The sequence below is a fragment of the Bubalus kerabau genome, chromosome 2 (assembly GCF_029407905.1).
Source record: "Bubalus kerabau isolate K-KA32 ecotype Philippines breed swamp buffalo chromosome 2, PCC_UOA_SB_1v2, whole genome shotgun sequence".
NCBI classification, from domain to species: Eukaryota; Metazoa; Chordata; class Mammalia; order Artiodactyla; family Bovidae; genus Bubalus; species Bubalus kerabau.
This window is the reverse complement of record NC_073625.1, coordinates 183,960,309-183,983,473: the sequence shown is the minus strand read 5'-3', so window position 1 is coordinate 183,983,473 and position 23,165 is coordinate 183,960,309. Positions and strand designations below refer to the sequence as shown.

The 23,165-nt window shown below is 42.8% G+C and overlaps 1 long non-coding RNA gene and 1 other non-coding gene across 2 annotated transcripts in view; one reads left to right on the top strand and one right to left on the bottom strand.

Annotated features, from left to right (window-relative positions):
• The window catches only part of LOC129644195 (uncharacterized), a 169,421-nt gene that overhangs the window by 137,324 nt on the left and 8,932 nt on the right, over positions 1-23,165 (bottom strand). The gene's annotated exons all lie outside the window — the stretch shown is intronic.
• On the top strand, positions 10,966-11,037 carry TRNAS-GCU (transfer RNA serine (anticodon GCU)). Its single transcript has one exon. It is a non-coding gene; the product is annotated as a tRNA-Ser (tRNA).

Here is a 23,165-nt window from a genome sequence, read left to right as displayed (position 1 = left end):
TTCCAAACATTTTTATTTTTCTTAACCAGGTTATGTTGTTCCCAGTGAGTCTTGAGCTCCTTTCTGAAGGGATGAGATCACTGCAGACACAACTAATACTAGCTAATAAAACCCATTAGGCTGCCAATCTCATCATCAGTTCTGGCGCCCATACCCCATGGCTACAGCCTCCCAGAGCTACTTGCTTGACTTCCTTTATCTGCCCCATTTGTCATCTTACCAGTATACCATGGCATTCAGAACAGAGTCTGAGATGGCCAAAAACCAATTGCTGTAGAGATGGGGGGATATTAAATTAAACCTATGCCTCATCAGAAAGCCTCAGAGGGAGCCAGAAAGAAAAGGTGAGTGACAGGGACCAAAGTTCTCATTAATGTGTAACCAATTTGTCACTTTCATGAGAGTCTTATAAGGAGCTGAACTCTGATTTAAGCAGGGAGATAAGGCATGACATTCCAGAGATACTGCTTCAATTTTTATTGTCATATTTAACTCAAATGCCTACATTATTTTTATTCTTTTTATTTTTTGCCCAGATAGATCACATCAAAAACTATACACAGAATATGATAAGAAAGTTTTTATTAAGCACCAGTTTGCACAAGTATTGGCCCTTGTTCTCCAGAAGCTTGCAACTTAGGGAATTAGGGTTGCAGCATTTAGATGAGGTGGTATGTTCCTCCTCTTGCAGAAAATGAGACCACAGTGCCCATCTAGGCACTTCCATTTCCGACTAAACAAACAACCAAAAAGAAACTCAATCATGAATCAATCCCTTTAAGATCTATTTTTATATCAGAGTGTACTGGTCGCTCAGTCATGTCTGACTCTTTGCAACCCCAAGGACTGTATCCCACCAGATTCCTCTGTCCATGGGATTTCCTGGGCAAGAATACCGGACTGAGTTGCCATTCCCTATCAAAGGCTACATTAAAACAATCATCCTTTGCAATCGATAAAAATTTATTTATATAAGTATTTATTTATGTGATTTATTTATCTGACTACATTGGATCTTGGTTGTGGCATGCAGGGTCTTTGCTGTGTAACATAGGCTCTCTGAGTAACATGGGCGTGCAGGCTTAGCTGCTCTTTGGCATGTGGGATCTTATTTCCCTGATCAGGGATCAAACCCACGTGCCCTGCATTTCAAAGCAGATTCTTAACTACTGGACCACCAGGAAAGTCCCAGATAAAATTCAAATAGAAGAATGTATCAAGAAGCCACACTTTGCCAGTATCCTAATAGGCTGATGGTCCCAGTGAAGACAACTCAAAAGTGAGGTCCTGCAATCTGCAGTCTCAGTATCACCTGAAAACCTGCTGTGATGCAGACTTTCAGGCCCCACTTCAGGCCTACTGAGACAGAATCTGCATTTTTTCAAGATCCCCAGATGATCTGTCTGCTCTTTGGGGCTCAAGAGCCTTGAGTTCCATGAGTGAGCTCTTAGGTTTTGAATGGAACTCATCACCGCCAGCACACACTGCTGGTCAGCCCAGTGCTGGCATCTGCACACACGCTACACTGTAAGGCCACACGGCCACACAGGTCCTGCAGATGACAACACAGGTGCTGCCCGAGGGACTCCATGCAGCTAAAGTGATGAGTAAGGGAAGATGGAGGAGAGGACGCATCTGTCACAGAGAAAAGCTTCTCAGTCTATTTGTGATGACTCTGAGCTGTCAGTCTGATCAGCCTCTTCAGAAAGCCCTCATCAATCAGCTCATCCTCTGCTGATCCCAGCAAACACCTTGGCTCAGTCATTTGTTCCCAGGGAGCAAGCATGTGGAGACCATATCCCCTTCCACTCACAACTCAGACAGCAAGGATTAGGATGATCTTGACAGCCATGGGCTGACTTTCTCTCCTTCTTTCGAGGGAAGCCATCCTCACTTTCTGCTCCTGGGTGGCAGGCCTGCTGCTCACCCTCAGTGCTCTGTAGCAAGGTGACAAGGCAGTAGGAATCAGGCCCCAGCAGATGCATTATCCTGGCCTCATACAAACCATCCTAATGCCATCTTTTTTCCATGTTTCCCAATAGGCAAGTGATTAAACTAAAATTTGACTAATATCCCTCTTCTCCATCCAAATTCACTAGAATCTGGGAAAATACAAAGTTACTTGAATAAACAGAGCCATATATGTCCTAATTGAAAAGACAAGGCTGCTGACACCTAGGAGCCATAGCAGGTGAGATGCTGAAAGTTGCTGGCACCAGCATGTTAACTGCAAGATGACATTCATCAGAAGATACCAGTAACTATCCAGGAAGAAGAAAAGAGGAGAGGGATGTGGGGACTAGCTGACCCTAATCAAACTGGATTTCATGATGCAAATGATACTCCCTTCATCTCTGAATGGCATCTCTCTCCTTTCCTGTTCTCAACACTGCCTCCAAGTTCTAAATGACTTGAAAAAGGAAACAAGGAATAATCTATGATAAGCAACCATTAAATTCTGTTCTGTGAGACAAAATAACAAGAAATACATAATCATTCTATATTTATATCTACATATAAAATGCATTTTTCTGATTATAACATATCTGAGAAAAACTATGTTAATTTTTAAAGAGATATTTTGGTATAAAGTTTTTTTTTAATTCCAAAAAAATTGGAAAAGATAATAAAAATAATCATTAGGCTCAGATACTATAGCTGTCAATATTTTGATGTACTGATTTACAATATGGATGTGTGTGTGTGTGTGTGTGTGTGTGTGTGTGGAAGACAGTGACACAGACAACAATTATCAGAGAGACAGAGAAATTTGGAATCATAATATATATAATTTTATATTTTTTTAGGTTCACTTAGCATTATTTTGTGAAGGATTTGAACAATCTGTTGGAAAATATTTTTACACTGATGTTTAAAAAAGTTGAGAACTCCAGTTAAGGGATAATTTGAGATATTATCAAGAAAATAGAACAATTTCCTGAGCTAAAACATTTTTGACAGTTTAGAAGAAGTATCTTATCCTTTAAAAAAATTGTAGTTACTGGTATAGCCAACATACAAAAACTTAAAATAGCCAGAGTTGGACATGAGTCACTGTGGTTAAACATATGGAATGGAAATTAGTACCCTTTGCCAAATGGAACTGCAAATCCATGAAAGTATTCCGAAGAGATATCATAGTATTATAACTGCTACCTTTAACTTTTTCTATACTCAGTAGAAGAAATAAAACAAAGGATCAGTACCAGGGGACTAGAGTCTTCAAGATCAATTACATCTAACTTTCCTTTTCTGTGCAGAGGGCAGAATTCCTCCTCTCCACTCTCTTTCCTGTCTAGGGGCATACAACTAATTTCAGCTGATAGGATGTGATCAGTATGATGTATTTCTCTTCAATGACCAGGGCAGGACAGTCCTAGCACCCAGCTGTCCCACTGGGGTGACTATGAAAGGGCTTTGTGTGGAAATGCAGAGCCAAAGGTCAAGGCACATCTTACACCACTGATGATGGGGGACAGGGGCCCTAGAAAGCTGCTACAAGATACCAATTCACTGTGGGTATTTGTCAAGTTAGCACAACCTGTATTATCCTAACTAATACAGTCACGCACACACAAAAAAAGAATATTCCATTCCTGTTATGCATACATATGAGCTGTAAGCCACTATGCTTCAGAGAAAGAAGCAAAGTACAAAGAGTACATGAGTACAAAAACAGAGCGCTTCTAAGACCTGTCCCAATCTAGGGAATCATTTGCCTCTGAGCGTCAGCTCCATCACTTGTCAGATACAGAAGAACAGTGCCTTCCTCACCAGAAAAATACAACACCTAGCATAGCGTCTAACATAGCAATTACTCATTAAATACCCATTATTGTTGTTTTTATTTACCTAGAGTAGATATTAGTTAAAACAGAAATGCTCCTCCTTCTATTTAAGAAAACTCCCTCCCTGAGTGTAAAAATAAACATTACTACACAAAGGGCAGGAGCAATCCAGAGACGAAAAGCTTGAACACACACCCTGGGCCCTGGGACTTCTGAGGACCTCAGTTTCATCAACAGTAAAATTGAGACAATAATATCTCATTGTCAGGATCCTTGGAAGAAATTAAGGAAATCAAGTGCATAACTCAGAAATATAATTTTCTTCCTCACCCCTCCCCTTCTTTCTCTAAGATAACTAGACAAAAGAGGTACAGCCTGTCTACAACTGTAAGTACATTATCTCTAAGAGTCCTACAGGTTCTGGAATTCGAAGAGAAGAACAGTATAAGAAGCAGGATGTTTCCAAAGCAGGCAGACTACATACCCGTTCAAAATCCATGCAACTTCTAACCCTCCATTTCCTGAAATTTTAAAATTGTATTCACCATTATCTACAATTCTACTTAACCTGCCATAAAGTTTTCTTTCACCTAAGAACTACAATTCTCTAGATTGAACAGATACATTATGAATCTGATGAGAAATAAACTGCCTTTTAAGAGCAACTAGAAATCAGGTACAGTCAGTTGACCCCCTGCTCCTGCCAATTTCCCGGATCACACAGGAGCATGAAGTGCTAAGACTTCAGGGGGCAGTGTGGGGAAGGTCCTGTTAGCTTCACAGTCCTGACGGGACACCAACATGGCAGTGCATTATCCAGCTAATTGCTGGCTCAGGAATGGAGAGAGGCTAAACTTACTCATAAAAGAAACAGCACGTCTGAGCTGGATGTCATCTCTTGGCCAAGAGGCTGAGTGTCCACTACAATAACAGTGGACATGATAATACTCATCTGGCCCAGTGCTGTTATCTTTTTATATTATTAATTTTGTGGATAATACATATGGTGTATTTACCACCTCTACTAGATGGGTTTTTCTGGGGTCTGGGATCCATGTTTCCCTTAAGGAGAGAAGGATGGAGCGCTTAGAGTGTGACGTGATCACGGTGGAGAAAACAGGGCAAGGGTCTCACTAAGCTTGTGACCTGAAGCCTGAAACCTGGAAAAGCAATCATTTCAGTGTCTCTACTTCTCCTTTTGACCCCAGAGACCCAAACATTTTGTTCTAAAAGACAAGACCCAAACCATTAAGTTTCTTTTTAAGCTACTCTTTTCTCCTATTCTCCAAGCAGGAACTCTGGAGTTAAAGGGGTCTGATTCCAATTGTGGGTCCCCTCTTCCACTGACTTCCTTTGTGAACCTGGGCAGGTAACAACTTCACTGAGTGCCCAAGTCCATGCCTGCAGAATGGAGAAAACACCACTTAAACGGTGGAGTGTTAGGAAGACTGAATGAGATCACATGTGAAAGTCTTGGCACATGAGCACAGAGGCTGAACACCATCATCACAGTTTGAATGGCCTACAGTGGAGAGCAATATGAAACCTACACAACTGTACATGGCAGACCTCCCCTCCATTCAACAATTCATCCATTCAAACATTCACATACTATGTTTCAGGAACTATGCCCTCAACTTCCCTTAATCAGCTTTAATGAATTATTCATCCATAAATTTATTCTAAATCAATTCTTAGATTTCCATGACACCTGTCATGGTTTTGCATTTTCTGTCTCAGTCACTTACTCATGTGTCAGTTACCCAACAAACCCACCACATTGCCATATTTCAGTGTTTCTTTTCTTCACTACATGTTTATCCCCTAAGCAGCCAACACAGAGCATGACACGAAGTCTGTTCACAGTGGTTATCTCTGCCATGGGATGGCACATCTTTCCTGGAGGCATGGCTGAAGCAGACTCAGCACATAAACCATCAGCAAGCAGGAGCTTTGTCTGTTTTAACTGCTGGATACCAAGCCTTTGGATCTATGTCTGGCACACAGTACACGCTTCATAAATGTTCACAGCAATGAACATAAAACAGGAGCCTTTGGAGGTGTTAAGTGATAATAATTCAAGTTCCTGAAAGATCATGTTATTATTATTGAATGAGAGAGCATTTTGAAATTGAATATACTCACATTCAGTCCCAAGAGTGAAATGAAGGAAGTATGAGATATAGTAACCTAAGTATTGAAGAGTAATCTAAGAAATTCAGTTCTACCTTAGACTTGGTATCTTTTCCCTAACAATTCACAACAGGATATTTTGATAGAAACAACATCATCATTTATTGAGTGTCTTCTACATTTTGTTAACTTCAAACACATTATCTGTAACCTTCACAACAGTGCCAATGATGTCAGTACAATTATTCCTATTTTAAGGATAAGGAAACAGGCTCAGAGATCATAAGTAACTCATCCATGGGTATATGAAGAAACTGACTTGACTTGGAATGTGAAACAGGCTCATCTGGATTAAGCCCCTCATCCTTCACATGGAGACAAGTGCATGTGTTCACATGGGCATAAAGGTTTGGGCACATGTACACCCTAGGTTCAGGATATGTATATAATCCCTGTGGACTAAGCTTTCAAAGATTTTTCCTGATAATTCTATTTAGCTCCAAACAGTTATGTTCTGAAAAAAATACTATTTTAAAACTCATTGCCAGATCCCATGATGACATCCCCCAGGAAGCACATTGATGAAAATTCACAGGCATCACTTTCTGGCACATTAAACCCCTGACCTAACTAACCTTTTACAGCTGGGTCTATTAAACTGGGTGGCTGAGCAGCTCAGACACCCTGCTCTGAGACCAATACCCCAGACTGTTTATTGGCCTAGAAGTCTCCAAGTGACACCCCACCCTCAGAAGGCTGTGTGGGCAGAAGGCAGTGGGTCCCTACTGGTGTGCCCTGACCCCTCACTTATAAGACGCCTGCCTGGAGCCAAGGCGAGGGCTGGCACTGTGCCACGAGGCTGCTCTGCTCTAGGCCTTTCTCTGTGGCAGATGTCAAGGGCTGCAGGGAGTTTAATTAAAGGAGCAAAATGCAATGGCTTCAAGGCCTGCAAAGCCTTGGCCTGTGTGGAATCAAGATCTCTGAGGAACCCCAACCCAGCTGCTCCTGGGGAGCGGGGAGTCCCTTCCAAAAGCTTCCAGAGCTCACACAGCCTGTCCCCTTTCCTCCATGCATGTTAGATGCCCAGCATGGTTTTCAGAGGCTGAGTTGATGCCATATGTTCGCACCACTGAAGCGTTTTACTGCCAGAGCAGAGGCGCTTAGCACAAGGAAGAACACATTGTTTTCATAGCTCGTTGTCTCTTAATACTTCCCCCAGGAGGCTCCAGGCTCAAAGAGAGAGTGTCTGGACAAGATGCCAGCAAGGTAAGGTGTTCCCAATGACACAGTTCAGGATGTCAGCCAAGTAGGAAGAAGGGCTCAAGCCCTGAAGAGAAGAATTTTGGTGTAAAAGGGGGAAAAATGGTAGACAATAAAAGAATTACATATGAGAGGTTTTTTCTTTTTTTTTTTTAATTAACATGTCAGTGATCTCACTGGAGCAAGATCAATTTTGTCTCCCAGGGACTATGTAACGAAATCTAGAGACATTCTGGGTTGCCACAAGTGGGTGGAGATGAAGATGCTACTGGCACCTAGTGGGTAGAGAGTAGGGATGCTGTTAAACTTCCTACAACGCACAGGAGAGTCCCCCCACCCAAAGAACTCTCTGCCCCAGTGCCAGTAGTGCCGTTAAGGAACCCTGAGTTCTGTTAACTCTGCACAGGTAAGGAAGCTCCCTCTGCTCCTGCGACCTCATTGCACTAGCAATTCCATTAGCCACATTCAAGCCAATGTGGACAGGCATAAGGACATAGCATTGAAAAGCAATATCATCTGGGTGGAAGGTCTGGGTTAGAATTTCAGCTGCAGAACTTTCTAGCTCTATGGCCTTGGTGTAGATTATCTAACTGCAGTGAGCCATGGTTGCCTCTTCTGCCAAATGTAGAGAGAACTGGCCACAGCTAGCCATGTGAGGTTTAAATTACATGAGATAAAAGGAAATCATTTTGCACCAGGTCCACACCCATCATTATCAACACCCAACAAAGTAGGGACAACACAGAAGAAAACAAGGTTTTTAAGAAAAATATACCAAACCTTTAGTAACCTAAGGAAACTGGAGTGTGTGTTTGACAAGATCTCAAGGAAGCTCAGAGGTGCCTCTTCCCTAGAGGGTCTGTGGCCTCAGTGAGCCTCACCTCTGTGTATTCACACCCACAGGGTGCCTTGTTCTCCTCCCTATGACTGTCCCTTTGCTCAGCCCAGGCATCTGGTCACTCTGGCGTCCAGATCTCTACTGTCAGACTCTAGCCATGGTCTGGTCAGGGAGAGAAGATACTTGCGCACATGTTGCTGTTCTCCCTGCACATGGAGCCAGAGGGGCTCCGGCTTTTCTCCTGCTCTGATGTTGAGAAGATCAGTCTAGGCTCAGCCATATCTGCCTTTGGTCTGACACTCACAGCCAGTATTTGCCTTGACACTGTCACGTCCAGTCTCCAGAGCAACCCAAGAGCCCTCTCTTCTCAAGCCCTTGGATTTCCTGGCACACAGCTTTCCCTGCTGGTTTCAAAGGCACTCCAGGCAGGGAAGCAGCACAGAGCATGAAGGGAACTTCACCAGCCACACAGACTCCTCAAAAAGACTATGAATCAAAGAGTTAAGAGATGCCTTGGAAGTCATATAGCTCAGTTTCCCCAAGCAGGCAACACCAAAGCTCAGAGAGGGGAAGGAACAGGACCCAGGACTGCTGCCAGTCCACAGGATGCCTTGTGTAAGTTGGAAATGGTGCCCATCTGGATGGAGGCAGTCCTGGGCCACAGTGAACAGCCAGCAAGTAGCAGAGATCCCAGGCTGGCAGTCCTGTGAAGAAGCTCTGGGAAGGGGTTGTCACAGAGCTGAGATCAGACTGACAAGCTCTTAGTAGAGATGGAGCCAGTAATATACAGAAAATGAGTGGCTCCTAAGCCACTGCTCTCCTTACAAAGCAAGATTCGTGGGTCAACAAGACTGGATTTCATACTCTGTCTTCTTTGTGGCCCTTTCAATGGCAGAAATGGGAAAGGCAGACACTTGGAGTGGTGTGGCTTCCTTGGGGATACTTCACACAGCACCTTCAAAGGAGTGAGGGGTTCTGGTAGCTGAAAATACAGGAATCTCATTACCCAGTTCTGAGTCAACACAGAAATGTAAGGTCAAATCTCCAAGGGCAGTTTTGTTTGGAGACTGTAATGAGCCATCACAGCAAAGCTGTAGGGAGAGAGGGAATCGTGTCACAGACCCAATACATTTCCCTTCACTGGAGGATTTCATGTGACCCCTGTGATGAGAAAAACATATGATCAGGGGCAACTTCCAGTGGAATCTGATAAGTTGTTACATACCACAGCAGAAGCCTGTATCCAAACAGTTCAGCTTCTACTTCATCTACTTGACTCTACAGGCAACTTTCTTACTCTCATCTTATACTTTCTTGTCCTGAATTTCCCTACAGTTGAGCAGTTGTGATCTCTGCCTCCCTATGTGGCCTTGGAGGACTCCCCTTCTCTCTACATCTAATCTTTAGGTCGAGGATCAGCAGGCTGGACAGGACCTTTACTAGGTTTTGTGGACCATATGGCATCTCACAAGTACTACTTAATGCTGCATTTGTAGCACAAAAGCAGTCATAGGTAATATGTCAATTCATGGCTGTGGCTGCATCTCAATAAAGCTTTATTTATAAAGACTGGTGGCAGACTAGATTGGGCTCCTTGGTTAGTTTGCTGACCTCTGCTTGAGGCGGTGCTGGACATAAAGTGGGCAGAACCTAAGCCCCGGTTCACTGACAGGAGCTATGAAAGCCACCAAGAATTGACACTACCAGCCAAACAGAAGTTAGTATCCAAAGTGGCAATGGTGTGAAATCCTTCCCTGAAAAGACTGACATCATACAATAAGAGGAAGGACTTACTAGAGCATGGAGGCTTCACTCTAAGAGATGCATCTTCTAGGCATTATGAGGTTGATAAATTCATACAAGATTCCACAAAACAGACTGGTCTTCCCTCTGCATTTTCCCTGGATCCCAAAGGGGCACAATAAAAAAGATGGCCTTGAAAACAGTAGCATATTTAAGAATTCATGTGTATTCTATTTCTTTGGCCAGTTACACGTAGTTATTCCTATGTAACCACGTGCTTTTTATTTTTTTTCCTAAAGAGTGAATGAAACCCAGACAGGATTTCTCAGAAGCCTAAGATCTGGAAAAAGTAACATGACTAGAGGGCTTAGCTCTTTTTGGAAAATAAGGACCCTCTGCTCCATCCATGCTAAATCACACAGGCATGGCCAGCAATCCATCCTCAGACATAAAAGTGATCCTTTGCTAGACACACAAGATCATAAGACCAACTTCCAACACATCAACATTTGGATTTTAGAGGTCTCAGAAGAAGAAGAAAAAGAGAAAGGGTCTGAGAAAATATATGAAGAGATCATAGTCAAAAACTTCCCAACCATGGAAAAGGAAACTGTCACCCAAGTCACGGAAGCACAGGGAGCCCCAGGCAGGATAGATGCAAGGAGGAACACAGCAAGACACACAGTAATCAAACTAACAAAAATTAAATACAAAGAAAAAATATTAAAAGCAACAAGGGAAAAGCAACAAATAACATACAAGGGAAACCCCATAAGATTATCTGCTGATTTTTTAGCAGAAACTGTAGGTCAGAAGGGAGTGGCAAGATATATTTAAAGTGATGAAAGGGAAAAACCTATAACCAAGATCACTCTACCCATCAAGGCTCTCATTCAAATTTGACAGAGAAATCAAAAGCTTTACAGACAAGTGAAAACTAAGAGAATTCAGCACCACTAGACCAGTTTTACAAGACCAACTTCCTTCTTCATGACTGTTTTCCCAGATTACAGCATAATCTGTTCAGGGCAGGGATGGTATTCATACCCTTTCCCAGCATCCATACAGGTTAGAGTAATAATCATCACTAACATCTACAGAGCCACTATTCCATGTCAGGCACTATCACAGTGCTTTTCCCTTCTCATTTAAGAACCTCACAACCCATGTCTTGGGATTTATTATCATTATTATTCCAGGGCTTCCCTGGTGACTCAGTGGTAAAGAACCTGCCTGCTGATGCAGGAGACCCAGGTTCGATCCCTGGGTAGGGAAGATCTTCTGGGGTAGGAAATGGCAACCTATTCCAGTATTCTTGCCTGGCAAATCCCATGGACAGAGGAGCCTGGCGGGCTAAGTCCATAGGGTTGCAAAGAGTCAGATACAACTGAGCAACTAAGCACTCACACATCATTATTATTCCATGTTCATACATAATGGAACTGAGGCCCAAAGAAATTGCATAACTTGCCCGAAATCATGCGCTACTAAGTGTGGAGTCCAGACACGGACCCAGGTATTCCAGCTCCAGAGCTCTTCTGCTCTATTTATACCATAGCTTTCTAACAATGCAAGAACACAGGTGATCAGCACATGTTTGGGGTAGATGACAGTAGTGACTCTGAGAGAAGGAGAGCAAAGGAAGAGATCTGGATTGAAGCTAAACCAAACTGTTCATGACTGCCATGAGCTCACTCTGCACACTCTCCTGGGTGGGGAACCCGGGACTATCTTAAAGGCTCTGCACCCAAACTCAGCTCTAAGAGGGTAGCTGCTACTGGAGGAGCTGAAAGAAGGCCTATCTGCAGCTCATAAAGAACACCTTTCTTCAACCACCTCCCAGGCCCTGGATATGTGCCTACAGCTGGGAACAGCACTCTCTCTGACCCTCCGAGAGCCTTCCCTAAGGCAATGGAGTAGAGAAAATGGCCGGGGCAGTCCCTGCCTCCTCTCCACACCTTCCCAAGATCCTAGGAGAGTACAGGGGCCAGGCATTTCTCAGAGACTGGGGTGAGAATGAGGGGCAGCTGAGAAGGAGAGGTGGGAGGAGGCACCATCAAGCTGGGCTACAAATGGTAGCTTTGTTCATTAGACCATTTGGCTTTCCCTTCCTCAATACCCAAATGATTTTTCTTTCCTTTTTTTTCTTTTTTACTTAAAATATTTTTGATTCATAAACTATTTTAATCTCTTCTTTTGTCTAACACTGGCTTCGGGAGCAGGAAATATAGTTTAATTACAGTTTTGACTGCATCCCATGGTATATGAGAAGACTGCACTTCCAGTATCTTTTAATCTACTATGTACTTGGCTTCTTTCACAAAAACAGTTATTTAATAGTTTTCAAGCAACTGAATAGCTTTTGATTAGCTTAGCACCCTACACCTCTCCAAAGTCATTATATGGTGTTTTGTGAATGTCATGGGCAATAAGTCTGATTGCTTTTTTTAACCGATAATATTTTTCAAACAGACCCTAAATATCCTAGCAAAAGATCTCTGTATTCTTGAGAAATATTTATCCTCCAATTTAAAATTTTTTCTGAAACATTTTGTTAAATCACTCCTAATTAAATGTGGCAAAAAAAACTGTTTCCTTTATTCTGCTGAAAACTATTTATCATTGCTTTCTTTTTCCTACATATTTTGATAACAGGCTGCACAGATTCTGTACATGTAATTTCTAAGAGTCAGAGAACCAGAGTCAGAATCCTGTACTCAGATCCCGGTTTGTCTTTAAAATCTGTTGCATCACATTGGTAGAAATCACTTCATGTTTCTGGACCTAGGTTTTCCTTTTTGCATAACATGGGGAGCTGAATTAAAACTTTCAAAATTGTCCTCTGACAATAGCATTCTAGGACAGCTTTCAGTTAGGCTTACATTTACCACCAGGGTCGTCATCTCCCTTCCCTTCTGCTCCAAAGTAACCTTTTAAACCAGATTATGAAAGAGAAGATCAACTAGATCCCGAGAATCACCACACTGTTCTTGAAAAAGAATTATTTCTTCACGCACACACACACACACAACACGTGACATATACGATGCCTGAATGTGAACTTTTCAATAATCAAATGTAATGGACCAATGAGAAAATTTTAATTCTGGACAACTAGCAAATATTTGGTGAAGGAATTATTTCTTTTACTTAGGGGCAAATATTAAAAGCCCACATGCCTAGGAGGATCCCAGCAACCCTGTATCTCCCTGGCAATGTTGCCAAAGAGGCTAAGCTTTGGAAAGGATCCAATGGAACAATCAAAGAGAAATTCGAGACTCAGAGGAATTAAACTTAGAATCTTCAACTTCCACAGCCCAGGTGTCACCACAGTATATTAGTCAGATTTGACTCAAGTCACTGCCAGGAAAGACCCAGACACCAGGGTAGGTACAAAGCTCATCAGGCATCTTAAAAATCAACTATTTCTTCAAGGACTCAAGATGCTGGAACAAAATAATACGGATTGGCTTCAACTTATAATACCTATCTACTATGAAAACTTACAAGAACAATGGCTAAATGTACATAAAATGTGCAAGAAAAATGGGAGTGTTTCCTGGACAGGACTCAGTCACACTGGACAAGTCACATAAAGAATGACAATCCAAAGCCTTGACTTCAGGTGCTCCGAGACCTCCAGCATGTCAAGTCATGAGTCCTGAAAGCAGTGTTCTGGTTCCAGAGGGCTGATAAAAAATTACTGTTGGAATTTCAACCACTAGGCTGGGAAAGATGGTTCAATGCCCTCTCTTCAGTTTAAATATCCCCTCCAAGTAGCTCCTTACATGTAGCAGAAAGTGACCAGTCTGCTGATCAGAGCAGGGGCTGAGACACACCAGGTGCTTCCCCTGAGCACATCAACAGCTGAATTTAAAATGTGGGAAAAGATACAGAACTGGAGACAAGATAGCCATGACCAGGAGAGAAAGAGAGGTTCCCTGGACTGGAACTTTCCCTTGAAAATGTAGAAGACCAAAGAAAAAGACCAAACACCACTGAGATTTTACCCACATCATTCCCCTTTCCTGGACTAAAATTCTCTTTCTTTCCAAATATGAAAACCCTATTTGGAACCCCAGTTTACACTCCTTCTCTCTAAACCTTTCCCAAACCCACCTATTCCACAAAAACTGCTCAATTCTCCTAACTCAAACATGTCTCGTTTCACTCATCTAACAATAATGCTTATTCTGTCTTCTGGCATCTCACCTTCTTGTTTGAAGACATCATGCCATCATTCCACTATTATTTAGCTTTTCACATACTTGTACCTCAATTCCTAAATTTGATTTTAATCTTCCTTCCTGAAAGTGAAGTCCATAATCATTTTAGCTTTTTTTCTCTAAAGGCAGCTGTTCAATATATTGATGAAGGAAGGAGCAGGGGAAGGCAACACAGTACAAAAATGCTCCCTGGTAAGAACAGCTGGACCCAGAAAGGGCACCAAAATTCCACTCCAGCTGAGAACCAACAGCACCAGGCAGACGCCTGAACACATCTTTTGAAAGCAGGCACGGAAAGGAAGAAAGGGTTGAAAGAAAGAGTACTGGGAAGAAAGTGAGGAGGAGAAAGAAAAATAGAGAAAGAAGGAGAAAGAGAGGGAAGGAGGAGAGAAGAATGAAAGAACGGAAGGAAAGAAAGATGGACAGAACGATAGAGGAAGGAGCAGGAGGGATGAAGGACACATCTTACCCTTGAGCTTCCAGGTCCTCCATGTTCATTCTTCTTCCCTCTCTATTTCCAAAATATCTCTTGGGACCTTATAAGGCACCCAGCACCTAGTTCCAGGCTGCCTGATGCACATGCATAAAGATGTGTGGGAACCACTTCCAAGGCCAATTTGCTTCACTGGTAAGCAACCACTATCTCCTGTGAGCACAGCACCCCTGGTCTAGGGAAGCAGGTCCCAGAAATGCTGTGTCTCATGACCCAGGGCTTGGAGCTCTGGAGGATATCTGGGCAAAAGCCTGGGCACTGCTGGCCCTCCACCAGAAATGCGGCAGGAGGCCTTCTCCTCTTATTTGTGGCAGGGCATCACATGATGCATTCAACTCTCTAGCTTCCTGGGCAGCCCGTCAGGGAATCAGGGCCCCTGGACTTCACAGAGAGGGGGCAGGGAGTGCCCTGAGGACAACGACTGGCACGCAGCCATGCCTCCCTGGCTGCCAACCCCCAAGGCACTGCCCTCACCCCTCCTGCACCTGCTTCCTCCAAGCATCCCCAGGAGCTGAGGAGCCAGATGCTCAATGCAGACTGTGCCCCAGACAACACAATGCATAGCTATTTATGGTAATTAAATGTCCCCAGTTCCACTGCTCCCTTTTCCTCTAAAAGAAACGCTACCATGTCACAAGTTTAATGTAGGTATTTTTTCAAAGACATTTACCATGAAGAACACATCCACTGAAGAAATAACGAAGGGGTTCTTGATGGGAAAAGAAAAAGGTCTCAGCCTCAGGGAGGTCTATAAACTCCTGAAACTGGATGCAGACTTTCGTGTACAAGTAAGTGTATTCAGTTTTTAGGTGAGAATCTATAGCTTTCAGTAGATTCTCCAAGGGACCTGTGACCCAAACAAGAGGAAAACTACCGACATATACAAGGAGCTTATCAGTGAAGGGGAAAGGGTTCGGTTATTTGCTAAAAACAACAGAATTTCAGAGACACATTTCCTAGAACTAACCAATTTTGCTAAGATGACAATTGAATTTAATCCTAGTTTTTTAAGGAGTCTCCATACTGTCTTCTATAGTGGCTGAAGACATACTGATGGCTAATAAACACATGAAAAGATGCTCAACCTCACTCATTATTAGAGAAATGCAAGACAACTGGATTTTAAAATAAGAGCTTTCCTCCCCTTCCATCCCTCACTCAGCGCAGCGGTCTTTGGGCCTGTTTGTCCATCCCCATGAGGCCTGCAGCAGATCTGCTGAGGATGGCAAGGGAAGGCCATCGAAATGTGTGCTTGTGCTTCATAAAGTGCATGACTACTGGTTCATCACTGCTCTGGATGAAATTCCAAATGAGCAAACCTTGAAAATGCTTTGCCTTCCATCCATTCAACTGCACTCTCCAGAAATAAAAAGTGGCGGTTACGGTTTTAACATACCACATCATTGTCTTGAAACATAAAATATACTAGAAGAATAACCATGGAGCTATGTGAAATAGTTAAGTAAGCTCCAACACCGCACTGCTGGGGTATGAAGAAGAATCAGGGCAATGTACTTGAGCAAGCACTGAAACACAAAATAATAGGAAAATCTGCTTTATCATTTTATTTTTAAAAAGCCATTAGCAGACACTACAGCTATTAGTCACTCCTCACATATGGCATGGCTGTCACCTTTATGAATCATGTTTTTATCTTGAAACAATTGTCCTTTATTACCTTTCCTTTTGCACATTCCTTAGGAGTTGTAAAATAAGAAAATAGGAGAAGCTCTGGGATTCTGAGTGCCAGGATCAACATTTAAAAATAAAGCGAGCAAGAAAGTGTGTTACAGTTTTAAATTATGTACAATTTTGTGAAGCTGAGTATTAGCACCTTCATTTCCAAGCTTTAGAAACCATGCCATCTCTTCTACTGTAGGACTTTGCCTAAAATGCACATGAAATCTTCTAAGCCCTAAGTATTAAGTAGCAGAAATACTCAGATAGCTGTTATTTCAGATGAAGGACTTAAATAACTGATTCAAAGTAATGGGCATGGTATTGCATCAGTATGTAATACAATATATCTGAAAAATAAATTTGATAAATAAAGGTAAATATACATTCACGGGAAACATGAAGATACACATATAAGGAAGAAGGAAAGTTTGCAATTAGATACTTACTTTTAAAAACAGAACAACAGAAGCAACCAATATAAAACTAATGACCCCAGAGAATGTGCTTTAATTTTCTCACTTGACCTAATCATGCAATTTCCTGAACTGCAACTTTAGCCACACTTCAGCAGATCAATCCCTCTACCTCCAGTCCTAAGATTAAAAAAATTTCAGAAGTTCTAAGAACTACAAGCTCTTAAAAATTAAAAATCTAGAATGAACAAATTCTGCTTTTCCAGCAGGACTAGGCAATCTGTCGCTGCAATATGCCTCCTAGCCATGGAGCTTAAAGGTATCAGAGTCAGAACACAGCACAAACTGCATAGTGCTCCATGCTGGTCCTGTCCTTTCTACCCTTCTCTCCCCAAAGGTTCCTACACATGAAAGCCAAGAGCAAGTGAGCAGGCCTCCCCTTTCTCAGCCCTGGGCTGCTCACATCCTGCTTGACCTTAGCCTTCAGACCTGCCACAGTGATTAAGTGTGGGATGGGAGGAGGAAGGGCCACTCAGCTGAACCCCAGTGCTCTGAGGGCTGCAATTCCTGAAAGGAAAACCGAGGTGCAGCCTGGATGCAGATACAAAGGCTGAGGCTCTGCTTACATATCAGCAGAGGCAGCCTGTCACCCTCCCAAATGAATGAATGAATAAATGATGACCCCACAGTCAACTCTGTGGAGCTAAGCAGATGGAAACTCTGACTGTCTCCTCGGGAAAGGGGACCATAAGAACTCCAAGTCCTAAAGGAAGGAACAGTATAAGCTTTGAATCAGTAGTCTGCTGCCAGATCACACGATGGAGCATGAGCCTTTCTCCCCCATAGCACAGCTCACGTTTCTCCCTGAGTGGAAGACTAATGCCATCAGCTCTCCCTCCCTCCATCCCCCACCACATCATCCATCTACCACTCACCACCCTTTGGACTGTGATTTGGGACATCTGGCACGTACCCAAGGTCACACCACGAGCTGCAGAACACAAACAATGCTCCACAAAGCAACTCGAAACAGCCATTAAGCATAATTTCGATGCTCTCAACTCTTAACCCTCCTTGTTTCTCTCTATATAAGACACTCGATACACAGTAGCATCAGATGGTCATGCTTTTTGACATTGCCTAATAACTCTGGCTCATGCTGAATGAACATGACTGATGAGGATTCAAGAGGCTGTAGCTGTCACTTTGCAGACTAGGGTGCAAAGCATCAATGTTCACCTCCTCTAATATTTTAAGTTTCCACCTAAGTAACCACATTGCACGCTATGTGCTCAGTCACTTCAGTCATGTCTGACTCTTTACAACCCTATAGACTGTAGCCCACCAGGGCTCCTCTGTCCATGGTATTCTGCCAACAAAAATACTGGAGTGGGGTGCCATTTCCTACTCCAGGGGATCTTCTTGACCCAGCGATCAAACCCAAGTCTCTTAAGTCTCCTGCATTGGTAGGCAGGTTCTTTACCACTAGTGTCACCTAGGACACCCAAGTAACCACACTGCATCTCCCTAAATAAATGCTGTGTCTTCTCCCCAACTTAGGGAAGACAGTGTTCCCATGATGTCAGGTGGATTTCCATGATTCCATGTGTTCGCCAGGCAGAAACTGAGGCTGACTGTTGGCAAGGTAGACACACAGCAGACATGGAGGGTCAGTGGGCAGGTCTGGTTTTCCCTGAGCCCCATCCCTGGACACGGAGGGCTGGTGAGGAGCAGAGGCCCAGCTACCTTTCATGGTTGTGCCTGCTTTATTTTTATCTTTTTATTTTTTGGCCATATGGCTTTCAGGATCTTAGTTCCCCAACCAGGGATTAAACTCATGCCCTTGGAAGTCCTAATCATCGGACATACAGGCAATTCCTTGTGCTTACTTTAGAAAACAGGGGTTCTAGAAAATGGACCTAACAACCTGCAAAACCAACAGGGTTCATCACTGAGAGCTGCTCACATGAGCCCATGACTCAGAAACAGAATTGCGGGCAAGAAGCTCACGATTTACAAACAGCAAAAGAAACTTAGCTAAAAGGATTCACAGGAGATGGCCCCTCAGGGGATGTAACATAGTCTCCCGTTTGATGTGACGGTGAAAAGGAGATTCAACTTGCCTCATGCCTTGGATCTTCCTACAATTGCCTCTTTCCAGGAAAATACTTCCTCTAAAACGTTATAGTCACCAGGCAAAACATGCCCTCTGCAGAAATGCCATGTGAAGGACTCCATGTTACCTCAGGTCGACCAACAGAGATGCTTGGTGTCAAAATTCAGCCTTTAAGGAAGATGATGAATGATCATCCAGCATCACTCATTTTTTTAATTTACTTCGATTTATCTGTGGAATGTGCATGTGTGACACAAAATACCTGGATAAACATTTTAAAAGTTTCCTCATGAACCACTGATCTATATGTTTGGTGTCAAGAAGACCACACAGTAAGATGACTGGAGGTTTCTCTTTCCTGCTTCTCATCCTAGGGTCTGCTACATTTAAATAACTGCACAGGTCTTGCTGGAGAAGCTCCCCTCCCCTGACACCGGTTCATTGGTTTCTATAAAAATAAAAGGAGATCTGATCTCATTGATCATCCACCAAGAACTGCATTGAGTTATGGCAGCTCTGATTTGGTGATTTTACTCAGTAAAATTTAAGAAGCCCATAAAACATTCAGAGTCAGGCAGAGCATTCGTATCTGAACAACCACAGACCGTTACGCACAGGGGGAATGTATCTACTAGGCCATCTCACTCTCATTAGACAATGAATACAAATGATGGGAAAGGCAGTATTTTAGTCATTAAACCACAATTAAACATGATTCAGCTGCCAACATTACATACAAACTGCCAGACTTGAGTCCAGTCCTCCATCTATTTCTCTCACTGTAACGAGACAGCAAGAGTGATCCCACAGTGCTTCTCTGGCCATGGCAATTGCCCCAAGGAACACTGAAGGCAATGCATGTCAGTAACTTGTGTGAACTGTAACTTTTTAAATACCACCGGCTGGGATAGAGACACTTTGGTGAACAATAAAGCCACCACATCTTGTTTTGTTCTGCAATTGGTCATTTAACTGTTGCTTTTCCTTATTATAAACACACACACATTTATTTACTTAATTTAATATTTATTTGGCTGTGCCAGGTCATAGTTTTGGCACTCAGAATCTTTAGTTGGGGGCATGTGAGATCTAGTTCCCTGACCAGGGATAGAACCTCGACCTCCCGCATGGGGAGTGCAGTCTTAGTCCCTAGAGCACCAGGGAAGTCTCACAAACACACATTTGTGATTCCAAATCAGGTCAGCCCTGTCTTTAGGAAGCCATCAGCACTAGAAGAAAAGACTGAGGCCCTTGCGCTTTAAAAAAATAGTTTAGGAGAAGTTTCTTATCTTTGATGGCTTACAGAAGTCATTAAAACAAGTCAGGGTTTAGAGCATAAGAAAATGGTACTATTTGCAGCCTGGTTTCATGTAGCAGCACTCAAAGTATGAACCACATTGTTTTATATTCTAATACTGTAAATGTTGATAGATATAACCTAAGTAAGCAAAAAAGTCTTTGAGGTCTTTAATAATTTATGAGAGTATAAAGGTGACCTGAAACCAAAAATCTAAGAACCTCTGCTTTAGTGGAGGGATTGCACATTTTTGAGTAAAATGTTTTTCAAGTTTGTCTCCTTTGTTTCCCACTAGCTGTGTAACCTTAGTCCAGTTACTTAACTGTCTGATCTTCCATTTTCTATGGATCAGACTAATCACCCTCATAATTATCTGCTCAAGCATGTTTCCCTGATTATGTCTGTGGTGTTGATTCCATATCCCTAGCACCTAGCACTGCACATACATGACAGGGTCTCAATAAATAATTATGAATTGATTGGTGGGGCAGTTGTGAGGCTTAAATAGGATAATATGTGTAAAGTGCTGCTGAGGTACCTGGAATATGGCAAATGTCACAGGTGCTCAGTAAATGTCAGATCCCTTTTCTCATCATCAATGCTATTCTCAGTCACACCCCAAAGGAGAGAAAATTCATAGATTGTCCAAATAAAGTGCATATCTAAGGCACTGGTTCTCAAAGTGTGGTTCCCAAACCAGCAGCATCAGCATCACCTGGGATATTGTCAGAGATACAAATTATTTGACTCTAACACGATACCCTGGAGCAGGCAATGGCACCCCATTCCACGACTCTTGCCTGGAAAATCCCATGGATGGAGGAGCCTGGTAGACTGCAGTCCATGGGGTCGCTAGGAGTCGGGTACAACTGAGCAACTTCACTTTCACTTTTCACTTTCATGCATTGGAGAAGGAAATGGCAACCCACTCCAGTGTTCTTGCCTGGAGAATCCCAGGGATGGGGGAGCCTGGTGGGCTGCCGTCTATGGGGTCGCACACAGTCGGACACGACTGAAGCGACTTAGCAGCAGCAGCAACACTATACCCACCAAATCAGAAACCCTGATGGTGGGGCCCATAGACCTGTGCTGTAACAAGAGGCCTGCAGGAGATTTCCTGATTCCTTCTCCAGCATGAGAACCATGGCTTTACAATATGAATGGGGTCTCCCTAAAAAAAGAATATCTGTGCTAGTAGCATTGTGGATTTGACAGTACAGTGTACCCAATATGCTATCTGTTGCTGGCTGCCCAGAATCTTTTGAGTGAAAATAGGAGATATATCCCTGGAGAAGAAAATGGCAACCCATGTCCAGTATTCTTGCCTGGAAAATATGGACAGATGAGCCTAGCGGGCTAAAGTCCATGGGGTCATAAAGAATCAGACATGACTGAGCATGCCCCCCGACACACACACAGGAGATATATAAATACAATAAATGTCTGATGTGAGGTCTTGTTGGGCAGAGTGATTCATTGTGTATTCTGGCTGTGTATCTGGGGGCCAGTGCTAAACATACTTTGCATTTGAAGTAAATCTGGAATCAGCAGGCGGTTTCACCTTGGAGAAACCCTAGCGCAGTCCTTGAGTCCTCTCTGTGGCTAGGCACAAAACTTGTGTGTGGAAACAGAGGTGAGGGGACGGAAGGACGGAAGGACGGTGAATGATTGTGTTAGAAGCTGTGAGAGCACACATTTTACTGCTAGTTTCTACTGTCCCGTCACACACTTCTAGTTTTCACAACTCCCTCACAACACAGCAAACTACTGCCTTTAGGGTAATTGCTCCTAAACACTAACCTTTGAGGGATGCCATCAACCAACAACTGACAATCTGAGGAATCTCCATGAGCCCACAATATGAGCAGATCTTGGGATGCACATATCTTCTAAGGCTCACAGCAACCCCAGGGCATAGGCTCTCACATTATTCTCATTTTACATCTGTAGAAATTAACCTTCAAGAGATTAAGCAGAGTTGGAATTCAAACTCAGAAACACTAATGATTCTACCTACCCACACAGAACACAATATAATAGACCACATTTTAGGTAAGGGCTATGATTCAAAGTCAAAATGATTTTTGAAAAAAATTCCCATAAATTGTTCACCAAGTATAATACATGACATTATAACATCATACAGTAATATATCTGTACAATGTCACACATTAGATTATATAATAGAAAGCGAACAATCAAAATGCAATATGAGTATTTTTAACAAGAAATCGAGGGTGCGGAGTTTACTTTGAGGAAATTAAATGTACCCCGCAGTCACTAATGAACCTGACTCAGATGCAAGGATGTAAGATAAGGAAACAGGCACACACAGAAGGAACACCCTACGTACCAGAAGGTTCTAAGCACTCTGGCCACAGCAAGCAGCACACAACACAGCCACTACCTGGCGATGCCCATGGTACCCTGGGGTGGCAGGCACACTCGTGCATACCAGTGCCACACAACGGGCTAGAGAGCAGCCATTCCGGAGGATGTGAAAAGGGAGGATTTGAGCCTTCTTGACTCAGACACAGAAGGACAGATGAGATACAAAGACCACACAAAACATGGATTTTAAAAAAACACCCTGGTTGAACCCTCCTACACTGTTTGCAGAAATGTAAATTGGTGCAGCCACTATGGAGAGCAGTACAGAGATTCCTTGAAAAACGAAAAATAGAGTTGCCATATGATCCAGCAGTTCCACTCCTGGGTATACATCTGGAAAAAAAAAAAACACCATAATTTGAAAAAAAATACATGCGTGCTAATGTTTACTGCAGCACTGTTTACAATAGCCAGGATGCAGAAGTAACCTAAATGTCCAACAACAGATGAACGGATAAAGAAGATGTGCTACATACATACACGATGAAATATTACTCAGCCATAAAAAAGACTGAAAGAATGCCATTTGCAGCAACATGGACGGATCTGGAGATTATCATGCCAAGTGAAATAAGTCAGACAAAGAAAGGTAAATATTATATGATGTCACTTATATGTGGAGTCTAAAATATGATACAAATGAACTTATCTATCAAATAGAAACAGACTCACAGACATATACAACAGACTTGTGGTTGCCAAGGGAGAGGGGGTCAGGGAGATGGATTGGGGGTTTGGGATTAGCAGAAGCAAACTATTATATAGAATGGATAAAAAACAAGGCCCT